General features: G+C 31.8%; 1 long non-coding RNA gene across 2 annotated transcripts in view; it reads left to right on the forward strand.

The window, feature by feature from the left end:
• Positions 1–19,017: 19,017 nt before the first annotated feature.
• LOC140685468 (uncharacterized) overlaps positions 19,018–25,202 on the forward strand; it is a 38,517-nt gene continuing 32,332 nt past the window's right edge. For both annotated transcript variants that reach the window (XR_012058703.1, XR_012058704.1), the window contains exon 1: positions 19,018–19,095. This is a non-coding gene — a long non-coding RNA (uncharacterized lncRNA). The remainder of the gene's footprint in view (positions 19,096–25,202) is intronic.

The raw sequence follows: 25,202 nt of genomic DNA on the forward strand, positions 1-25,202 counted from the left end.
ATAAGAATAATGATCATGTAGCAGAAATAATAATATTAGAAAAACTTCCCACAACAAAAACTTTAGGCCTGTATGTCTTTGTCAGTAAATTTTACCACTTAAGATGCCAATGACTTCGGTCTTACACAGATATAGATACAAAAATGAGGGTTAGTTCCTCAATTTATTTTGAATAAGTTAGTCTAATATTGATGTTCATAACCTAAGATTATGAAATAGTAAAAGGCTAATCAACCCTGCAGACTTAGATGCAAAAATCACAAGCAAAATATTACAAAATTGGATTCATAACAAAGCTATTCTCACCTCAAACCCCTAGGAATGCAAAGTTAGAAAATCAGTGCAAGGATAGGAAATTAATTAATGTAATTTATCATATTGGCATAAAAAATTCATATGACTTTCTCAGAATGTGTGACTAAAAAATTTTGTTTAAAATTATTATTTCACAATGAAATTAAATATCCTTTCTGCAAATAAGAATTGAATAGAGCTTCCTTAATCTGGTAGTGTTTTATAAAGATCTTATAGTAAATATTATACTTAATAGATTAATATAGAAAACAATAAAAAGAAGTATACCTCACTTTATTGATAATCAGATTATATTAAAGATATTTAGCAAATGCAGTGGGAAAAGAAAAATTAATTAAAAAGTCATAATAATTGGAAAACAAATATCATCCCTACCAAATATGACTACATACAAGAATTTGAAATAAAATAAAGAATTTGAAAATAAAACTCATTGGAGTAAATAAGTGAAGTCATCAGTTGTTTTATAGAGTCAAGTTATAAAATCTAATTCATCTCTGTATTGTAGGTTAAAAAATTGAAATTTTATTAAAAATAACTTTTATAATATTATCAAAAATATAAAATACCTAGAAATATGTTCTGTACTGAGAATATTATGAAACACTGAGAAAATGAAAGACAATCAAAATCAATGAGACAGTATGCCACACTGACGACTTCAAAGACAAAATAGTGCAAGCTGGATCAAAATACCAACAGATTCTAGTAGAATATTACACTATGTTCTAAAAGTACATAGAAATGCAAATAAAAAAACAAAGGCAATCATTAAAAAAGTAAAATGACTTGTTCTACTAGGTTTTAAGCCTTACAAAGTTAAAATAATCAGTTAGTATATTATAGATTCAAGGATAAACAAATAGATCTATGAAAAAGAACTGAGCTCAGAAATATACCCCTTCATATATGAACATTTGATTCACAAAAACAAATCCTGCAAATTAGTGGGGCAATACAGGCTTCTCACTAAGTGGTACCAAGTCAACTGGTTATCCATGTTGAAGTAAACAAACAAACAAACAAAAACAAAAAATACTACCTCACTCTGTATCAAATTAAAAATTTAAGTCCTCACAGATTTCAGATGTATATCAGAAACATAATATTAATGCTTTTAGATAATACCATAGGAGGATATTTTAATGAAATTAAGTAAAAAAGAGTTTTAAAATGGTATATATTATGTCCTAATCAAATGATATATAAAATGAAAATAAATTTGCTGATTTTCTAGTTAGGAAGTTCTGACTAAAAAAAGTAAGTGAAAATTCAAGCCCAAGCATGGGATTAGATATTTTAACATATATTGCTGACAAAAGCTGATGTCCAGACTACATATCAATCCCCTACAAACCGATAAGGAAAAAAAAAAACTGACACTGAATAGAAAAATAAGCAGGCAATTTGAAAAAATGCTTCACAAAATAAATCTCCAAATAAGCACCCCCACCCACCCCCTGGAGCAGCGAGGAGGTGGTGTAAACATGGAGGGAAAGAGCATTTTTGGTAGTGCTTTCTGATTTTGTCCTCAGCACACTTGCCTTCCAGAACCTGAATACTAACTCGGACATGGAAGATTTCTCCTTGGGAAAGTGAAAGGTGAAGCTGAGAATAATGTAACTGATTTCCAAATGGATGATGCTGAAGTTATTTATACAACTGACATTCAGAAATACTTCCATGCTATCAGCTTTTTAGCTTTAAAAAAAATGTCCAAATAGACCACACAAATATGAAAATGCATCTGATCTCACTAGTAATCAGAGAAACACAAATAAGAACAACTAGATATCTCAACTCTCCCAATCAAAGTAGTTCACATGGAAAATACTGACAATCTCACATTTTAACAAAGATGAAGAGCAACTGGACCTCTTTGTGTTGCTAGTGATAGTAGAGATCAATATAATCATTTGCAAAGAGCTGTAGCACTGGTCACCAAAATTGAATACAGGCATACTACATGAACAATTAATTCCATTCTGGGGCATATCCTGGACACAAATCCATTACATATGCACCAACAGATACTTACAGGAACATTCATAAAGATGTAATCTACAATAACCTCAAAGGAAATCAATATGAACATGCACCACTAGTGAAACAGATAAATAAATAATGAAGTAGCTGTACAATTCAACTCTAGTGAAAATGAAAATGTATGAAGTATCAATATACATTACAACATGGATGAACCTCACAAACGTAACTTTAAGCAAAGGAAATTGACACAAAAAGAATACAAAATACAGCATTCCATTTACATCGAATTAAAACTAAAAAAAACAACAAGAATAATAATATTATAGAGCCTTAGACTCAGGTGACAAAATTATAAGGAAAACTAGCAAAATGTATCAAGAGAGTGGCTTTGTGAGGTAGGAGATGAGTCTAAAAAGGGATAGTGATTAGCATAGGGGACAAGGCATCATTCTATTTCTCAAACTATACATTGATTATGAATTTGTTTATTTTATAAGAAATCAATGAACAGTACTTTTATTTTTTTGGAGGTTATGCATTTCTGTATGTGTGTTATTTTTCATTAATAAATGTTTGAAAAGCTTAAAGTACATCTGTAAATCAGAAAACAAATACATTTCCATACCATGTGATTCCCAGTTACTTTAGAGTGTAAGGAATCTTGGACTTGAGGTTTGAAAATTTAGGTTTAAACACACACTGATGATCTATGTGCATTTTTACCAGTTATAGACATCTCTCATTTTTAGTTTTATCTTTAAGATAAAATTAAAACATTCTTAAAAATGATAAAGACATAAGCTAGAAGTTAGTAGGATTAAGTAGAGTAATGTTGATTTCAACTAAGAAATATTTAAGATAAAGCCAGCCTCATCTTTCCAGTTGTTTTATTGTTAAAGTTCCCCATCAAGGTACCATGACCTTATACCAGAATGACTACAAAGTCTGGATTTCCATGTTTCACGTGCATTCTCAAACTTAGACTTCCTTTTATTAAAAAAAAGTAATAATGTATTTTCCTTCATTTAGCATTTTCCTTGGAAATCTTTTACCATAGGATGAAATTCAATTTCTGCAGGTTGAAGAGAAGGCTATTTTCCAGTTCTATACTTACTCCATCTCCATTCTCATTTTCCACAAATCTGCTTCATGAAAGCTATTCTTCTACCACAAGAACTTTTCACAGCTCCCCATGCTCCTTTTTTTCCCTCCGTTATCTTTGAACAAAGTAATGTCTATGGCTGAAATGTACCCTGCCATCTTCTCTGTATGATAAATGCTTATTCATCCTCCCAGATGCAGCTAAAATTATCTTCTTCTATGAACTCTTACGGGTTTCCCCTGGCATAGTCAATATGTCTAAACCCTCAGCTTCTCTCTGTACTTCATCAATATCACTGTGTGGCTCCAGAGGAAATTTGGCATCATCCATTAGTCTGTGCCTAGGTTACTAGTTAGCTGTGTTTTAGAAGTTCGCTGGCATTTCCATAGAAGTGATTTTTTTTTTCCAGTAGGCCAAGAAAAATAAAAAGGAATTGATACGGACTGTCAAGTAGCAGCAAGGGAGAAAAAAAAATGTGTGTCAATTCTATTGAGATAAGTCTGAGAGCAATTTTTTTTCCCCTTTACCTAGCTAATGCTGTGTCAAGGCATTCTCAAGAGAAGCAAGTGAAAAAGATTAATGGATAGATGTGATTTTATCACGAAAATTTAAGGAATCTAAGAGACACACTACATGAGCAAATAGAAATGAAAGTATAGCTAATGCAAGCTTGACGGTTTCTGCAAAGCGTGCCACAGTCCACATTGTCATACATTTCATATCAGGAAAAGTAAATGTTGATGTTTATTACCCATATATAATCTTTTCTCAAACCATATTACTTTCCATTGTTCCTTAACTGATGGTATCATTTAACCCTAGCAATATTAGCCATTTTTACTTATTATAGAATATCTGGCATACTGAGTAATTCTTGGTAGAACTGGAAAGCATTCTTCCATGAATAAACCTTATTCCTACTCACATAGGCCATACACAGATTTATCCTTGTAAAAGCGAGCTCCATCACCAACCTGTATTTGGAGTGTGAAATTTGGAAAATTTTAATAGACTTAGATTTTTTAATAAATTTCATAATTTTAGCGTTTCTCTCACAATTAGCATTTACACAGACATGTTAGGAAAGGTCTGTTGCAATTAATGTGGAATATAATTGCTTATCTCACCTAAATACTCACCTGGGATATGCAAAGTAAATTTTGGATGTCCTTTGTCATCCCAAATGATGAGACACTATTCTGCATGGGTCATTTATGTTTCTGCACATTATATGAGAGAGGCACTCACTGCCCTGTTTTTTGGACTATGTAAGAATATTTGTACTATTCTTTTTTATTTTTTAAAAAATAATAGACTTAATTTTTAGAGCTATTTTAGGCCTATAGAAATAGAGCAGCTAATACACATCTACCATATACCTCCACTTCTTCCCAATCACAATTTCCTCTGTTACTAATGTACCAACATTGGTACATTATTATTAACTTAAGTCCATAGTTTACATTAGGGATCAATTTTTGTATTGCACATTTCTGTGGGTTTTGACAAATGCATAATATTATGTATCCACCATTAGAGTATCATGCAGAGTAGTTTCATTCCCTAAAAATCTGTGTTCTACCTATTCATTTCTTCCTCTCTTGCCCAAACCCATGGCAACCACTGATCTTTTCCTTTCTCTATTGTTTGCCCTTTAACTTTCATATAGATAGAATTGTACAATATTCAACAATGATATTAATACATACATATTTAATCTTTGTCAGAAATATTGACACAGAGCTTCTAAAACATTAGAATTTCCTCAGTGATAGGAATTATAGGAGTATCTTTTGTTATTCATAATGAGCCTCCTTCAATCATACCTGAGTCTTTGTTAAGAGGTAACTTTTGGTGGACCCCTACATAGTTTCATGATTGGGGCTGGCTGTCAGAGGAACCAACCAGGTGATTAGAGTGTTGAAATTTTTAAGGGGAGCTTGAGATTAAGTTCCATCATCAATTGACAGTGATTTAATCAATAAGGCATATTTAGTGAAACCTCTGTAAAACTCTTGAAGGATGGTATTTGGAGAGGTTCTGGGTTGCTGAACATATTAAAGTTCTGAAAGAGTGGCATGGCCAAAAATGACATGGAAGATTCATTTCCCTTCCCCCATACCTTGACCTATGCATATCTTCAATTTTGCTGTTCCTGAATTTGTATTCTTTATAATAAACCAGTAATAGTTTTGTGAGCCATTCAGCAAATTATTGAATATGCATGGGGAGCTGTGGGAACTATCTGAATTTATAGATGGTTGGTTAGAAGTTCATGTAGCAACCTGGATCTTTCAACTGACTTCTGAAATGGGACCACTATTATGCTAATTCCAGGTAATTAGTGTAGAATTGAATTGAATTGTAGAATAGCTTCTATGTGTTTGGAAAGTTAGAGAATTAGTTGATTGGGAAAAAAACCCCACACATTTGTTGTCAGAAGTGTTGTGAATTAAAACAGCCCAGAATAGCCTTTTAAGACCAATTTATTTCACTCAAATATGCATTTAAGTTGCTTCTGTGTCTTTTTGTGGCCTGATAGCTCATTTATTTTTATAGATGAGTAAAATTTTATTACATGGGAATATTTTTTTATCCATTCACCTTATGAAGGATAATTATGGAGAAAGCAGCTACAAACATTTGAATGCAATTTTTTGTATAGATGAAAGTTTCCATTTTACCTCAGTAAATTCCAAGGTAAATGGTTGCTGGATTACATGGTGAGACTATGATTAGCTATGTAAGAAACTTCCAAAATGCCTTCCTAAATGACTGTACCACCACATTCCTACCAGCAAAGAACAAGGTCTACTCCTCCACATTCTTGAAAGCATTTGATGTTAGCCATTCTAATAGGTACATCATCTCTAATTTTTGTTCTAATTTAAAATCCCCTAATTACATATGATATAATGAATCTTCATATGTTATTTTGCCATCTGTATATCTTCTTTGGAGAAGTGTCTGTTCAGATTCTTTGTCCATTTTTAAATTAGATTTTTGAGATTCTTATTGTTGAATTTTAAGTATTGTTTAGTATATCTTGAATACAAATCCTTTATCAGTCATGTGTTTTGCAAATACTTCCTACCAGCCTGTGGCTTGTCATTTAATCTTTTCAGTGTGATTTGCAGAGCAGAAGTTGCATATTTTGATAAAACCCAATTTATCAATTTTCTCTTTTATAGATTGTACTTTCAGTGTTGTTTGTAAAATTGCATTGCCAAACCCACATAGATTTTCTGCTATATTATCTAGTAGAAGTTATATAGTTTTGTGTTTTACATTTAAGCCTAGGTCCCTTTTGAGATAATGTTTGTGAAGATGTATAGTCTATACTTAGATTTTTTTTTTGCACATAGATGTAGATGTCCAATTATTCCAGTACCATTCATTGTGAAGACTATTTTTTTCTCCTCTATATTGTCTTTGCATTTTTGTCAAAATTTAGTTAACTATACTTGTATGAATCCATTCCTCGCTGCTTTGTTTTATTCTATTGATCTACTTATCTATTCTTTCACCAATGCCATACTGTCTTGGTTACAGGAGCTGTGTAGCAAGCCTTGAAGTTGGGTGGGTCAGTCTCCCAATGTTGTTCCTCTAAATTGCCACATTTTTTAAAATTTTTGATAAGAAATTAAATGTAATCTATATCTTATTCTCTATAGATAAGGTGTATCTTCCCTCTGGTTTCCTTCTAGATTTTCTCTTTGTCTTTGGTTTCTGCAATTTAAATATTATATAGGTGTAGATTTTTATATATTTAACCTTGGCCTTCACTGAACTTTATGGATATATGGTATGGTGTCTGTTATGTTTTGGAAAGTACTTAGCCATTATTACTTCAAATATTATTTCTACTCTTATGTGATCTTAGCAAAATCATTTTTAATTTCTGTTATTGTATTTTTGATTTCTAGCATTCTCTTTTGATTCTTTCTTAAAGTTTCAGTCTTCTTGTTGCTACATATCAGTTCTTTCATGGTGTCCACTTTTTCATTAGTGCTCTTAGTATTTTTTGTAGCTATTTTAAGTTTCTGGTCTGATAATTCCAAAATCTGTCATTTGAGTTTGATTTTCTTGCTTTGTCTCTTTAAACAGGTTTGTTTTTCTTGTCTTATCACATGCTTTGTAATTATTTTGTTGAAAACAGACATGATGTGTTGAGTAACAGAAACTGAGATAAATAAGCCTTTCTTATGAGAGATTGTTTATTTTGATAGCAGTTACAATATGTTTACTCTTTGTTATAGTTGTAGGTGTCTGAGGCCTCAGTTTTCCCCAGTGTTCTTGTTTTTGTCTCTCTTGCTGTCTTTGATCTTTCCTAGAAGCTTTTTCTTAGAGTGGGAAACTTGCAGTTCTATTAGTTGTAGTTATTATGCAGAAGTCTTACTGATGTGGTATTAAAATGTGGGGGAGGGGAAGCATTCTATAATCCTATTATTAATTCTTAGTTTTTGTAGTAGGCCTGTGACTTTGGGATGTAACCTTTACAAGTATTGCTCAGCTTTTATTTTTGTTCATAGGTGAGAGAAGAAGGCTAGAGCAGGCTGAACTTGGGTATTTATCTTCCTCCATTTTAGTTGGGTAAAAAGATTCTGAGGGCTGGTGGACAAAAGTCATTGGGTTTATTTCAAAATGTTACTTTTTCCCTATACCTACTGATGCATGATGGAATTTTTCTCTGATCTTTACCATGAGAATCTGTTAGAGTTCCTGGGGTAAACTCATGAATGTGTGTTAGCCCACCTAAAACTGGACCTTCAGGAGTTTTTGACTCTCAAACTAGTTCACAACAGCCTCCAATAGTTCATCAGTTACAGTGTAGGTTTTCCTACCAGTTTCTGGCTCCAGTGGCTCCTCCTTGCTAAGTGTGATTCTCCATATCACAGTTTTTAAGGTATAGTTTTGCCCTGGTATATCAGTTCTCTGATGGGTTAAAAAAAAAGAGTTGTTGAATTTTTAGTTTGCTCATCTACTTTCTTGTGATGATAGAAGTGATAACTTCCAAACAATTTCCATTTTGGAAGACAAAAGAACTGAACTATTCTTTTAAATGTGTTTGTATAATGAACAGCCTTGGAAAACAGAGATTATGTCTCCCTCTTTCCCTTAGGAAAAGGCCAAGTTTCTCATAGCATTTAAAGATACAGCACTACCCTCCATATCAAATAGCAGGCATGCGTGTTGTCCAAAATTGAAAAGATCCTTTCTTTCTCCAGAGAAAAGGACAGGTTTGTTAACTGCCTATTATAAAGACAGAAATTCCCTATGCTCTTGGGATTTTTGTAATGCAATCCACTGTGTGTACAGATGTCATATGGCTCTCCTTCTATTATTCTGTGAGAACTAGATCTTACACAAGTCATGCAAATATATTTATATCTGACTAATTTTTTTGTTTACAAGTAGAGTTAAATCTCAGAACTTTCACAGTTCTTGATAGAAAACATACCTTCAAAAATTAGAGAAAAATTTTTCACATACTTTCAAGTGTGGTACAATAAGAAGAATGCAGATAATTAACAAAAATTATATTGAAAAATTTTAGTACTCAGCATGGTTCAACATACAAAATAAATGTCATTTGAATAAGTAAATTCCTAGATAATTGTTCTAATGGTTAAGTTTATTTGTCATTTTGGAGGGTTTTTTTTATATGATTAACATTTAAATTAGTGAACTTGGATTTGAATAGGCAGACTGCCGCCCCATGATACAGGTGGGCCTCATCCAATCAGTTGAAGGCCTTAATAGAACAAAGTATCCAGCATCTTAGAACAAGTGGGAATTCTCCAACAGACTGTTCAGGCTTCACCTGTTCTGATGAATGCAGGGCAAAAACTGAATCATTTGCTCCCCTGAGTCTCAAGCCTGCTGTCTCATACTGCGGAATTTGGACTTGGTATCCTCCACAATCATGTGAGCCAAGTCTTTGGATAAATCTCTTTATATATATATATATATATGTATGTGTGTGTATATATATATATATATACACACACATACATATACACACACACATACATACGTACATATACTATAGGTTCTGTTTTATTGTAAAACCGTGACTAATACAAATGTTTTTAAAATATATTATACTGTGAGATATAATAAATGATTTGGAAAAATAGATAACGATTCTGCTTGTTTCAATTATTTAGCAAAAAGTAAGTCTAAGACAACATATTGAAAGCCTAGAAACTATCTAAGTGTGATTGACTTTAGAAGAATTCATGAACCATATATTAAAATGACACTTCATTTGTTACCTAAAATAAAGCAACTGGCCTGTTTTGATAACCCCTTTGTTTTCAAGCAGCTAGTGGAGAGAAAAATGCATACTTGCATCTTCTGTAAGTGACTAAAGTAACCTCGGAAAACCAAAAAGATCTTAAAAAATAATGAAATAAAAATGTTTAAAATGAATAACTCACTAATTTACTAAATTTTAAACATTTGTTTTTCTAATTTTTTTCTCCTTGGCATTTCAAAGAGCAAATATCTACATAACTTGCATTTTTAATTGATAATTTGCTTATGTGGCTATAGGTGTGATAAAATGTATTAGGATGAAATAGTGTTGAGATACAGACTGTCAGTCACAGTCAAGAGAACCAACTGGGGGGCTTTGAAATTGTGAAACAGAATTGATGTATACAGAATTTTACAAATTGATGCCAAACAAAATTCTGACATTTTCTGGAGAAATAAGATATTGATTATCAAAGGTCAGTATTCAAATTTGACTTGAGTAGATCTTTAACATAATTATGGACTGATTTTTTCCCTGGCAATCTTTAGGCATTGAGATGCTTTACATCAGTGCTCAGGTATTATAATCCCAATATAAGGCTTCATGGTCACTTATCATCAAAACATAGAGTATTGTGTTTATTTATTTTTTGAAGTATATTTGATTCACAATGTTGTGGTTAGTTTCTGGTGTATAGCATGCTGGTTCAGTTGTCCATATAAATATATATTATTTTTCATAGTCTCTTTCATTGTAGGTTATTAAAAGCTATTGAATAAAGCTCCCTGTGCTATATAGTATGACCTTGTTATTTATCTATTCTGTATGTAGTAGCTTGTATCTGCTAACCTCAAGTTCCTAATTTATCTTGTTCTCTATCTAATTTGTCAATGGACATTTAGGTTGCTTCCATGTCTTGGCTATTGTAATAGTGCTGCTATAAACATTGGGGTGCATGTATTTTTTTGAATTGGAGTTTCTCCAGATATATGCAGAGGAATGGGATTTCTAGAAGATATGGCAACTCTATTTTTAATTTTTTAAGGAATCTCCATACTGTTTGCCATAGTGGAAACACCAGTTTACATTCTCACATCAGTATAGCGGGGGTTCCCTTTTCTCTGCACCCTCTCCAGCATTTATCTTTGTGGAATTTTTAATGATGGCCATTCTGACTGGTGTGAGGTGATAACTCACTGTAGTTTTGATTTGCATTTCTCTGATAATTAGAGATATTGAGCTTCTTTTCATGTGCCTATTGGCTACCTGTATATCTTCCTTGGAGAAATGCCTGTTTAGGTCTTCTGCCCATTTCTTGACTGGATTATTTTGTTGTTTTCTTTCTTTCTTTCTTTCTTTCTTTCTTTCTTTCTTTCTTTCTTTCTTTCTTTCTTTCTTTCTTTCTTTCTGTCTTTCTTTCTGTCTTTCTTTCTGTCTTTCTTTCTGTCTTTCTTTTCTTTCTGTCTTTTTTGTTATTGTGTTGTATGAGCTTTTTTTTTTATTCTAGAAGTTAAGCCCCTGTCAGTTGCATCATTTACAAATATTTTTCACCTAGTCCATAGGGTGTCTTTTTGCTTTGTTTATGATTTCCTTTGCCATGCAAAAGTTTATAAGTTTCATTAGGTCCTATATGTTTATTTTTGCTTTTATTTCTAGTGCCTTGATGGACTGACCTAGGAAAACACTTCTACAATTTATGTCAGAGAATGTTCTGGTCTAAGGAGATTTATGATGCCCTGTCTTATCTTTAGAGTTTAAGCAATTTTGAGTTTATTTTTATGTATGGTGTGAGAAAGTGTTCTAACTTTATTATTTTACAATGTGGTCATCCAGCCTTCCCAATACCAACTGCCAAAGAGACTGTCTTTTTTTCCATTGTATATACTTGCCTCCTTTGTCACAGATTAATTGACCTTAGGTGTGCAGGTTTATTTCTGGGCTGTTTATTCTGTTACATTGAGCCATGTGTCTGTTTTTGTGCCAATGCCAGACTGTTTTGATTACTGTAGTTTTGCAATGTTGTCTGAAGTCTGGGAGGGTTAGATCTCAAGCTTTGTTCTTTTCCCAATGTATTGCTTTGGTGATTCTGGATCTTTTGTGATTCCACGTAAATTTTAGAATTATTTGCTCTAGTTCTGTGAAAAATGCCATTGCTAATTTGATAAGGAACACATTAGATCTGTAGATTGCTTTGTGTAGTATGACCATTTTAACAATGTTAATTCTTCCAATCCTAGAGCATGGAATATCTTTTCATTTCTTTAAATCATCTTTAATTTTCTTTTCAATGTTTTATTGCTCTTAGAAAATTAGTGTTTCATCTCCTTGGTCTTGTTTATTTCTAAATATATTATTTTTTTGATGCAATTTTGAAAGAGGTTGTTGTTGTCATTGTTGTTTTACTTTCCTTTTTTGAAATTTTATTTTTAGTGTAAAAGTGCAACAGATTTTTGTTGTTAATCTTGTAACCTTCTACCTTGCTGAATTCATTATCAGCTCTAGTAGTTTTCGTGTGGAATCTTCAGGGTTTTCTATATATAGCATCAAGTTACACACATATAGTGATAATTCTATCTCTTTCTTTCCAATTTGATTACCTTTTATCTTTTTCTTGTTTGATTGCTATAGCTAGGACTTCCAATTCTATGTTGAATAGCAGTGGTGAAAGTGGGGATCCTTGTTTTGTTTCACATTTTATCAGGGAGGCTTTCAACTTTTCACAGTTGAGTATTATGTTGGCTGTTGATTTATCACATATAGCTTTTATTAGGTTGAGATATGTTCCCTCTATACCCACTTTTGTAAGAGTTTTTATCATGAATGGATGTTGAATTTTATCAAATGCTTTTCCTGCACCTATTGAGAGGATCATGTGATTTTTGTCCTTTCTTTTGTTGATGTGGTGTATCACATTGATTGATTTGCATATATTGAGCCATTTTTATATCCCTGAGATGATTCTAACTTGATCATAGCCTATGATCTTTTTTATGTGTTGTTGATTTCAGTTTGCTACTACTTTATTGAACATTTTTGCATCTAAATTCAAAGATATTGGCTTGTAATTTTCTTTTTTGGTAATGTGTTTGTCTAGTTTTGGTATCAGGGTAATTTGGCATCATACAATGAGTTTGAAAGAGTTTTCTCCTCATCAATCTTTTGGAAAAGTTTGAGAAAGATTGGTATAATTTTTTATTTGTACCTTTGGTAGAATGCCTCAGTGAAGCCATTTGATCCTGAAGTTTTGTTTGCAGGGAGTTTTTTTGTCTTTTTTTTTTTTAATTATGGGTTCTATTTCACTTCTAGTAATCGGTCTGTTAAAGTTATCTATTTCTTCTCGATTAATTTTAGTGGACTGCATGTTTCTAGAAATTTACCCATTTCGTCTAGGTTTTCCAATTTGTTGCCATAATTGTTCATAGTATTTTTTTGTGTGTGTGTGTTTCTGGGGTATCAGTTGAAATTTATCCTCTTTAATTTCTTATTTTGTTTACTTGTGTCTTCTTTTCTTCTTGGTGAGTCTAGCAAAGATCTGTTAATTTTGCTTAATCTTTCAAAAAGCCAGCTCATGATTTTAAGGTTTTTTCCTATTTTTAAAGAAAATTCTTATTTAATCTTCCACTCTGATCTTAATAAATTTTTTTCCTTCTGCTGACACTATGTTTTGTTTATTTTCTTTTTTAATATTTTTTTAGGTGAAAGGGTATGTTATTTAATTGATATTGTTCTTTTAAGTGTAACTGTTTTGAAAGTGTAGAGTGAATTGGTAATATGAATATGCCTTTATGAAATTGTATATAATGATTTTTTTATTAATGACTTTACTCAGTTACATAGTCATTTCATTGTATCTGATTGTCCTCACCAAAATTTAAATTTGAATATCAGTTTTGATAATATTTTGTCCATACATCTATTAGCTTTTTCAGTGTATCAGTTTCTGGGAAGACTCTTGTTGCTCATAACTTTAAATAATTACTCACAAATGTCCTTGACACTTTTTATTTGAAAAAAGAGAGAGAGAAATAAAGTAAGGAGTTTGATGATATTTCTGGTAATCTCTTTTAACAAACATTTTTATTCCACTGCAGTTCTTACAAGGTAATATAACAAACACTGAAATGTTGTTTGGAAAAAAATAATGTGACAATATAATATAATCAATTTATATTTTAAATATTGAGACAATACTTTGGACTTAGACTTCAAATTTGATGCTGTAACAAGTCTTTTGGTGTTATTTGGATGTATTTTTCATGTAGAAGACAAATGAATTTTTGGGAAAGGCAGAGGCAGAAATGTATAGAAATGTTTGTGCCCCTCAAATTTCATATATTGAAACCTAATTCTCTATATGATGGTATTTGGAGTTGGGGGCCTTTGGGATAATTAGATCATGACAGTCAAGTCCTCATGAATGAGAATAATGCCCTTATAAAAGACTCCAGAGAGTCCTCTTGCGTTTTTTTGCCATGTAAAGACACAGTGAGAAGATGGCTGATTATGAACTCACCAAACACTGAATCTGCTGGAGTCTTGACCTTAGATTTCCCAGGCTCCAGACTATGAAAAATAAATTATACTGTTTATAAGCCACCAAATCTATGGTCTTCTGTTATAGCACCCTGAACTGACTAAAATACAATTACTATAACATTTTTAAAGCTATAATGAATTACAATTCCCCAGCTATCTGTTAGACTGAGAGTTCCTCAGTGTCAAAGGCATACAAACTGTATGAACCTACATACAAAGCAAACATTTAAGAAATATGTTTATAGATAATCAGGAAATTATGTTTAAGTACTTATATCCTAAGGTGAGAGCATGTTACTTATACATAGGTGGTTTACTGCAATTTAATTTTATTATAAGAAATTTGATGGGATTAACAGTTAAGTCATAAAGCATTTCATTTTTCCTATGTAAATGAGAAATAGACTCCTATTGCTCTGACTTTTGACAGAAAATCCTTTATCTTAAATATGTATTTTTCCACTACTTGAATCTTTGTGATTGGCTATTTATATAATTATTTTCTTTGTACCAGAGTTTCTAAATGCCTCTAATATTTTCAAAAAGTAAAATTTCCATCAAAAAAGTGAAGTGTATTTTGTTCATAAAGAAAGAAAAATTTTTTTTGTTCCATTATTTTTGCTAATTAATTCCAGGCAATGTTTTATGTGATGATACTTAGTGGTGGATTGATAATAGCCAAGACAGTTTTACTATTCCTTCAGCTTAAGTAACCTTAGACAGGTTTCTTCCTGACTATGAATCTCTGATCTTGCTTTACTTAAAAACTTATAACTGCAAATCCTTTCTCTTCTTTGAGATGTAAATCATAGACAAGCCATGCATATCTTTCTTAAGAACTTAGGAGCCATCCTTTTGAAATGTTATCATCAAAGAAGATATCACCCCTATTTCACAGCCTCTGTGGGAAGATAGGAGCCTAACTTTAATAAGCAGCATTTAGCAAACCTGATGGACTAACCACATTCACCAACTATCTCCATAATATTCTCCAGTACTTTTTCACTAGTTCACCCCAGTGCTGAAGAACTCTGCCGCCCTCTGTTTCAAAGGAGTTTAGTTCAATCTGTCACTTCTATTGCAATACTCTTAAATAAAATATTCTTTATTATTTTTACAAGTGTCCATTACAAATTTTTCCATGGTAAGGTGGTACAAGGCCTGCTCATTTATTCACCTTTTAAAAATTAATAATTAAAAAATTGAAAATAAACCTATGTTTAACAAAAGCAAACACTGGATAAAAATTGCCCTCCCTTTGTGTTTAGTCCCTGGGAAATATATTTCTGTCTTGTTTTGCTTCTCTTTCTAAACTCAATTACATTTTCTCTAGTATGTGATCTTGTCAATACAATTACTAGTTTGTGGTCATTTAATTTGTAAAATCTGTGATTTAGATAAACAATATGACAAGTTCTTTAAAAAAGTTCAAGAGCAAATTTATTTCTAGAAAATCCAGTGAGTGAAGCTAACTATTTTTGGCAAAATAGAAAAATATGCACATTGTATTACTAACTGAAATCTTTTTACTCCTCTCTCAAAATACCCAGTAGAGTAATCTCCCTATGAATTTTAAGAGACACAGAAAACAGAACTTTCCACTGTGATCATGGCATGTCCTTAACATTTCCACTTGTTCCTCTCTACTTCTCTTGATGAAATCCAAATTACCCAAACAATGGCTGGTAATCAGCAATAACAATTTCTTCATCTTTGTGAAATTTGTATGACCCTTCTTTCCAAGTAACAAACTATAAATTATTCTTCCTTTCTTTAACAAGTTAAAATGCTCTTTAAGAGCCTTCTTCTGTAGGTTATTGTTGAATAAAAGCTTATACTGATAATATTTTACTTGATTTTATTCTACAACAGGCACTTTCATGCCTTAAATCATATTTTTCAATTTTTGTATATTAATATCTACATACTATACATATATACAGAATATATATATTATATTGTATGTATTATATAAAATATAAATATGATGTTATTCTGTTATACATACATATATATAAAACATTGAAGTGTAAACATTTTTACACTTTCACACATAAAGAAATATTGTAGAATAAATTATTCTCAAATATTATTTTTGACACTAATTCTATTCAGATAAATTTGAAAAAAATGCTACAGACTCAAGCCAGGAGCATAAGCACTGCCACATTACAGCACATGTTAAGTATGACACAATTTTTGTGTTACAGAGGTTTCAGCTGAAGACAATATGGAGCCCAGGACATAAATAACTAGATAGAATCAGCTCAGGATTGAAAATGCTCCAGGATTTAACCCACTCCATCATCAAAGCAAAGCTCTGAACAAGGCAATTCTTAGGGATTCATCATTTATGGTAGTCTATTAAAAGCTCTGATAAATTCCAGCTCAAACTGTTCAATTCTTTTTTGCTGTTGTTATTTGGTTGACTGTTTTTTTGTTTGTTTGTTTGTTTTTAATTTTAGCCAAGGATTAAAATGTGTTTTGTTTTTGTTTTTAATAATATTTATTCTGAGAAAGTATTTTGGAAAATGATATTCAAATAATTTGAGGGAAATGATCTTTTATATAAGTTATAATCTTTGTTTACAAAAATGAGGAAAAGGAAATATAAATAAGAATTCATGAAATAGCTTCAAATTTAGGAAAATATTTCTTAATTTTAAAAGCTGATAACAACTCAAACATACATAGGGTTCAGGGTCAACTGTACCAAGTTTAATCACAGTAAAGCCACAGCTGTTGAAAAAGGCCATTTTCTTTATAATATTCCACTATTTTCTTCTATTTTGTAATACTGTGTTTTCTTTTCCCTAATACAATCTTCTTATATCTTTTCACAATTACCCATGCATTTCAGATATATGTAGTTGATAAAATGTATATTTGTGAGCTGGTTAATATTTTTCACTGTCTGGGGAAAACATTATTATTTATTTATAGTATTTGTTATTATAATTTGCATATTTTAAAATAAATATATAATCACTATGTGGAAGTATTTAATTATTATTTAAATGTATAAAATGTTATTAGTATGATTATTTTTAAATTACTGTTTTTGGTACTAAAAATAATTAGCAAAAATTCACAAACATTACCTGTATTACAAGATTTCCTGGAGTTCAGCCAAATAAATCCTTTTGATTGAGCTTAAATGGAGAATATTTTTTAGTGCCTTAAATAATGCTTAAAATGTTCACAGTACTGCTAAGAATGCCACAGAAATAATACATAAAATAGTGACTTGCTTTAACAGAACACTTTCAAGTGGAATAAGATTTTAAAATGGAGTATAGCTAGAGTAGTTATTAAAAGACATTGAAGCAAAACCAAATAGGAAGAATTTATGCTCTTGAGTGGGTTGCTAAAATCCTTTCAGTCGTGTTGAAGCAAGATTGAGTCTGTGCTTTTCCAGTTTAGTGTGTCAGGTAAAACATAGCAGGGGGTGAAATGAATTCATCTTTCTGTCGTCAAGTAAACTAAAAGCAATTTTTGTCTTCCCATGTGGTCACTTGAGGTGCTTGTCATGTTCAAGCTCATGATATCAGGCACCCTCAGGTTGTTTAAGTATTCATGAAGTAATTAAATTCTCATTAACATATAAATAAAAGAAAACTGAAAACAAGTTTAGCAGGCACCTAACATCTGTTCTAATGCTTTTAAGTATTAAAATGTGCCACACACAGAAGGAAAAGTACATTCTGTTCTGGGAAGTATTTTGCATAGATTATTTATAGAAACTGTAATTAAACCGATTTGGCATATTAAAAAATGTTAACAGCAGAGCATTATTTAGATAGTTTGTTGGTCTCTGTCACCTAAATAAGGAATTAAAAATAGAAAAGGGAACAGTAAAAATCAGATTTGGTTTTGTTTACATCTCAGATAAAATTATAAGAATAATTGAAATTTAATTTTATTCTGAAATAAGATGGTTAAGTTTCAATCTACCCATGTATACATCTAATTTTCCAGCTGCAACCAAAAGCACTTTTCACTGTAAAATATAAAATGGCTTGAGTGCTGGTCCAAACATTTCACTTAAACACATAAATTAACCTTATTCACATACATAGATGATTTCATCATTAGTGCTTTTGCATATAAATTTATCAAATGGCAAAGTGGAATGTATTAAAGACTATCTTGTTTATCATTATTAACTATCCCATTTCATTTTTTCCAGTTTCCTAGATTATTTTTTGCTATGTTTTATATTTTTATAATTACAAATTTTCCAAATGTTTTGCTATTTCCCAATATCCCCATTCAAATATGTCATCCAACTAAAATAAATTCACTTATCTTTCCTAGGGTTGTTAAAATCTTTACGTATAAAAATAAGGAGGCCACAAAATCAAAATATTGTAAACAAAGTGGAAATTGTAGTTGGAAAAGTAATTTTCCCTATACTTTTCTGAGGTATTTTGGCAAGACTTTCTTGTCACAGAAAGAATTCAGAAACAAGAAAAGGAGGTCAAGAAAGCAAAGCAAGTGTTTATTAAGGGTTAGCTAGTACACAGTCAAGGGAAGAGCAAGCAGACCCAGAAGGGTAGCTGCCCTGAGTTTCCTTGGAGTGCATTATATGGGTGTAAAAAGGAATGGGCAGAATACTCATTGGCAAGGAGGGGTTTGGTGTTGTCTTTCTTGATCTTCATCCCAGCTCCACCTTTCCAGGTAGAGAGGAAGGATGTTTTTGTCCTTATTCAGTCACAATCCGGAATTTGGATGAGGTCATAATGAACAAAAGGCTACATTCAAATGGGAGTGTCATAAGCAAAGGTTACATTGGGACAGAGGTCATAATGATTGAAAGATTACATTCAGATGGTGGGGATTCCTGTCTTATCCCACCCTTCTGCCTTCAGGACGCTTATCAACCCAGAAGGTATGGTTATCAGTTCAGAGGATCTTGTTTTCCTTGGTCTATCCAAGGATCCTCATTTTTCATAAGTTATATGGTTTTCTGCCATTTAGCCCATGACCCCTTTATCTGTTCATATCTAGCTGCCATCTTGCTCTAAGAGTATAATATTCAACCTCTAAATCCAAATTAACAGCAGAAAAACAAACACAAGTTCATTAATATATATACCTCATGTATACATTAGAGATACCTGGTAAAAATAATATCTTTTAGAGATGGCTTAGAACCCAATCTAATATGCCATCTTCAGCTAAAGGCAAAAAAGTGTGGAGGTGACCAGAAAAAGCAGTAAATAAGAGTAAGATTTTATGTAGATTTAAATCAGCACCTTTTCTATTGATAAAGGTCTAAAATTGTCTCCAGGGATTAACACTTGTCCTTCCTGGTAGAGAAAGGAAGAGGGACACTTTTGTAAATGTATGTCCTTTTAGGCAAATAGGTGAGATATAAGAGTTTTCCTTATATCTGCTTCTTCTCAGTTGTCTTCAGCTCAAAACAATTCTTATGCCAAAATGATATATTTGTGATGACATATTCTGCTACCCTTGAAAATACTGTCACTATTTATTAACTTCAAATTCAATCTAATATTATTTCCTAATTTTCCATTTAAACTTTACATTTTGAGGGTCATTTTCAAGAATTTGGTATATGATTGAGGTATATACACCAGATATTTTGATACAATTAGTGTAAGTCTAAGAAGAAAACAAATAAATCAAAACAAACAAACAAAAATTCATGGACCAAACTTTAAAGACTTTCAGACCATTCTTAAAAGTATTTTTTCTCTTTTTTAATAGAGAAAGCTTATCTATATTCAAGCCTTTAAAATAGATTGAATATGTTTAGATAAAATTTTAAGGAATGGGAGAGGTTAATGCTATTTCTAGTATCTTTATGTATATAAAAATTATTATAGTTAAATAATTTCTATTAAACTAAAAAAGCCAGGATATTGTGTGAAATTTTAAAATCTCACTATGAACTATTGCAGATCCAGTTTTCAATGAAAATTTAATTCTCTTCTTTCAAGTAATTTTTGTTCACTTCGAAAGTCTTTAGAATCTAGTGTCTTGGAAGAATATAAGATTAATAGAGCTTTAAAATTGTCAATTTAAACTATTTCATTTGCCATAAAAAAAGAGAAACATTTTAAGTGGATTTACTATGCAACCCCATCCTTTATTTTTGATCAGAACTACTATTCATGACCCAGGAAAAACTATCACCTCTTCCTTTAAAAGCTTCTGATTTATTTCTAGCAAACATTGATCAAAATTTTCAAAAATATTTATTTCATTCATTTAAGGAATATGTCATTAATTCTTCATACAATGTGAGTTTTCTAGGCTGCAATAACAAATTATGTACAAACTTAGTGGCTAAAAGCAACAGAAATGCATTTTCTCACAGTTTTGGAAGCCAGAACTTGGAAATCAAAGTGCCTGAAAGATATTATTCTCTTGGAGGAATCTAGGGGAGAATACTTCCAGCTTTTGGTGGCTTCAGGGTTTCCCTGTATTGTGATTTCATCACTGCAGGCTTTGACTTTGTTTTCATGCGGACTTTTCTGCTTTTTTTCTGAGTCCTTTTTTCTTAGAATGACATTTGCCATTGAAAAGAAGGTCAACCCAGTTAATTCAGGATGTCGTCATATCAAGTCCTCCACTCAAATTCATCCAAAGACCCATTTCTTAAATAAGTTTACATTTCGCTGGTATTGTGGATTAGAACTTGGGCATATCTTTTGGGGCCAAAATTCAAGCCACTGTGCATGCTTGCTAGATTACATCTCTACGTTTCACAACACTTTCTGAGTTTTATGAAGATGAAAATTGTTTAAGGTTGTTTCATTGACAATGCCTATGCCCTTTACCCTGTGTAGTTTATCATGATTCTTTCCACACAGAATTAATTTATTAAAAATTTTGAATTTAAACATTCACTAAAATGATTACCTTTTTCCATCCCTTCACTTTCATTCTACATGTGCCCTTGCATCCAAAGTGAGTATCTTGAAGGTAGCACATAAATCGGACTTTAAAGTAAAAATCCATTCAGCCACTCCATCTTTTTTGATTGGAGAACTTAGTCAATTTAAATTTAAACTGATTATTGATAGGTATACACTTATTGCTATTTTGTTAACTATTTTCTGGCTCTTTGGGGAATTCCACTGGGTTTCTTTCTACTCTTGATCTCTTCCTTTGTGGTTTGATGACTTCCTTTAGTGGTATACTTATATTCCTTTCTCTTTCCCTTGTATGTATTTACTACAGGTTTTTGCTCTTTGATTACTGTGAGTCTTACATATAACAACATATCTATAACAATATATTTCAGGTTGATAACAACTTAAGTTTCATCCTATTTTAAAGCTCTAAAGAGGAGGGAATTATTCCAAATTTTCAAGAGAAAGTATATAGGCCAATATCCTCAACAATACATATGTAAAAATCCTCAACAAAACATTAGCAAACTGAATCTAACAATACATTAAAAGGATTATACATCATTATCAGGTGAGATTTTCTTGCAGGGATGCAATGTTCATTTAACATCAGGAAATCAGTCAGGGTGATACACCTCATTGACAAAATAAAGGATAAAATCATATGATTATCTCAGTAGATGCAGAAAAATAATATGACAAGATTCTACATCAATTTATGATAGAAATTTAAAACAACTTGGGTGCAGAGGGAACACACCTCAACATAAAAAGAGACATATATGAAAAGGCTGCAGCTAACCTCATATGCAGTGGGATAATCTGAAAGTACTTCCTGTAATATCAGGAGCAGGACAAAGATGCCTACCCTTGAAGTAAAATGTTCACTGTTTGCAGATGACATGATACTATATCATCTATTTATCTATCTATCTATCTATCTACCTATCTATTTAGACATATATATTTAAAATTGGAAAGACTTTATTAACAAAAACTTGTAACCAGAAAAATTAATAAAGTTGCAGGATGCAAAATCAATACAAAAAAATCTATTGCATTTCTATCACAGTACCAATAGAAAGAGAAACAAAAAAATGCAAAAGGCAATCTCATTTACAATTGCATTTATTCCTAGGAATAAATTTATCCAAGGAGGTGAAAGATTTGTATATTGAAAACTAGAAGATATTAATGAAATAAATTGAAGACACAAATAAATACAAAAAAGTTTTGTGCTCATGGATTGGAAGAATCAATATTGTTGAAATGGCCATACTAGCCAAGACATTCTACAGATTCATTGCAATTCTTATCCAAATCCCAATGCCATTTTTCACAGAAATACAACAAATAATCCTAAAAGTTTTATGGAACCACAAAAGACCACTAAGAGAAGAACAAAGCTGGACGCATTATGTGCTCTGGTTTCAAATTACATTGCAAAACCTGCAGTAATTCAAACAGTATGGTATTGATATAAAAACAAACACATAGATCAATGCAACAGAATAGAGAGTCCAGAAATAAACCCATGCTTTTAAGTCAATTAATTTATCACGAAAGAACAAAAATTGTATAATAGGAAAAGGACAGTCTCTTCAATAAGTGATGTTGGAAGAACTGGACAATCTCACACAATAAATGAAACTTGACTGCTATCTTATAACATACACAAAAATTAACTCAAAACAGATTAAAGCATGAATGTAAGACCTGAATCCATACAAACTCTTAGAAGAAAACTTACGTAGTAAGCTCCTTGACATATGTCTTGGTGATGATTTTTTGACCCTGATACCAAAAGCAAAAGCAACAAAAGTAAAAATAAGTAAGTGGGGCTACATCATACTAAAAAACTTATGCACAGCAAAGGAAACCACAAATGAAATTAAAAGGCAATCTACTAAATGGGAGAAATTGTTTACAAATTGTATATCAAATAAGAGACTGATACTAAAATTACATAAAGAATTCATATAGCTCAACAGCAAAGGAACAATCTGATTAAAAATTTGGCAGAACATCTGAATAGACATTTTTACAAAGAAAACATACAGGTGGCCTAGAGGTACATGAAAAGATGCCTAGCATCACTACATTACTAATTGTCAGGGAAATGCAAATCAAAACCACAATGAAATACCTCCTCATGCATGGCAGCACGTCTGTTATCAAAAAGACAATGTATAAAAAATGTTGGCAAAGATGTGGAGAAAAGGGAAAACTTGTGCATTGCTGTGGGAGTGTTAATTGGTGCAGCCACTATGGAAAACAGTATGAAGTTTCTTCAGAAAATGAAAAATAGAATTACCATAATATCCAGCAATGTACTTTTGAGCATTTATCCACAGAAAATAAAAACGCTAATTTAAATACATATACACCCATATGTCCATCACTGCATTATTTACAATATCCAAGATATGGAATCAACCTAAGTGTCCAAAGATGGGATTGGATAAAGAAGTTGAAGAGTGTACGTAAAATGAAATATTCAACCATACAAAATAAGGAAATTCTACCATTTGCAGCAAAGGAATAGACTTTTAGGGCAGTCTGAGAGAAATATGTCAGAAAAAGAAAGACAAATATTGCATAATCTCTCATATATGAAATTTAAATAAACAACAATAACAAATAAAGCTCCTATATATAGAAGACAGATTATCAGTAGTTGCCAGAGGCAGGGGATGTGGTTGAAGAAATGAGTGAATAGAGTACAAATTTATTAAAAATTTAAAAACAGTAATTTTTTTAAATTTAAAAAGTCATTTTAATTTCTGTCACATATATTTAAGTAACGTGATGTTACTTCTGACAAATAAATAATCATTTAATCTTTTTATCAGTCACTATTCTTTAACCCAACATCTTGTGTCTCAAGGTTGACCTATTGTGGGGCAAGCAGTACAAACTTGGACTTGGTAACAAGTGGCCCAGTAAAAGGACTATGACAATAACCTACCTTGGAATGATGGCTTAACTAGACAGTAGTGGGAGACAGATGAAAAGCTGTCAGATATTGGATATGTTTTGAAGATGAAGCCAATGTTATTTGGGACACAAAAAAGAGAGGAGTGAGGGTCCAGTACAGGACACTTTTTTCCCTGAGATCTGAAGAATGAAGTAATCACTTACTGAGATTAAGACTATGAGTGGAGCAACATTTAGGGTCAATTTTGAATGTGTTGCATTTGGAATGTTTCTTATCCAAACAAGCACACCAGTCAAGTAGGCAGTAGAATATATAGGATTATTTCAGAGGCTAGTTTCATACCAGTGATATAAAACTTAAAAGGTAGCAGAAAATTAATGGCATTTAAGTCCATTAGACTAACTCACAAAGTGAATATAGATAGAGGAAAGAAGAGACTCAAGGGCTGAGCCACTGAGCACACCAAAATGTTAAGCTCAAAGAGATGAAGAGAAATTGTCCATGATTTCAGAAGACTGTGGTTTCCAGAAAACCACTTGAAAAAGGGCTTTCAGGCAAAAGGAAATAGCACTGACTGTCAAAAGTCAAACAAGATGAGGACTGAAAATATACTATGAAATTTTGCAACATGGAGCTCATTGGTGATTTTGATTAGAAAAGCTCTGTAGAAAGGGGTGTGGGTTAATGACTGATTGATTGGGATAAGAGAAAATGTCAAGCGAGTAATTTGAAAGAGGAAATGAATATAGATAACTGGGGATTAGGCTTTAAAAAATGAATAAATTAATGTATTTCTCATGTTAGTGTTAACCATGTAATCTGCTTAGATAAGTACTTAGACCATAGTAAATATTTGTTTGCTGTCTGAGCATATTAATTGATATAAATAAAGGTCAAAAGCTAAGCCTATCAGAATAAATCCCTGTTAGCCTCTGTTTTAAGACCTAAAGTACCAGGCCAAAAATGATCATGCTTCCTAGTTGGAAATGATAAACTTCAAAAATACTGACTTGGATATTTATTTATTCTTTCTTATGCCCACAACTACCTTCTAAGAACACACTAATTATATTTCTTAGACTCCTGTGCAAATTGTCTTTCTATTAATTTCTACTAGTGGCAGTTATAGGTAGGACATTAGAAGGTGAGGCTGTTGGTGACAGTAGCTAGAAGTTA

Source organism: Vicugna pacos, chromosome 14 (genome assembly GCF_048564905.1).
Source record: "Vicugna pacos chromosome 14, VicPac4, whole genome shotgun sequence".
NCBI lineage: Eukaryota > Metazoa > Chordata > Mammalia > Artiodactyla > Camelidae > Vicugna > Vicugna pacos.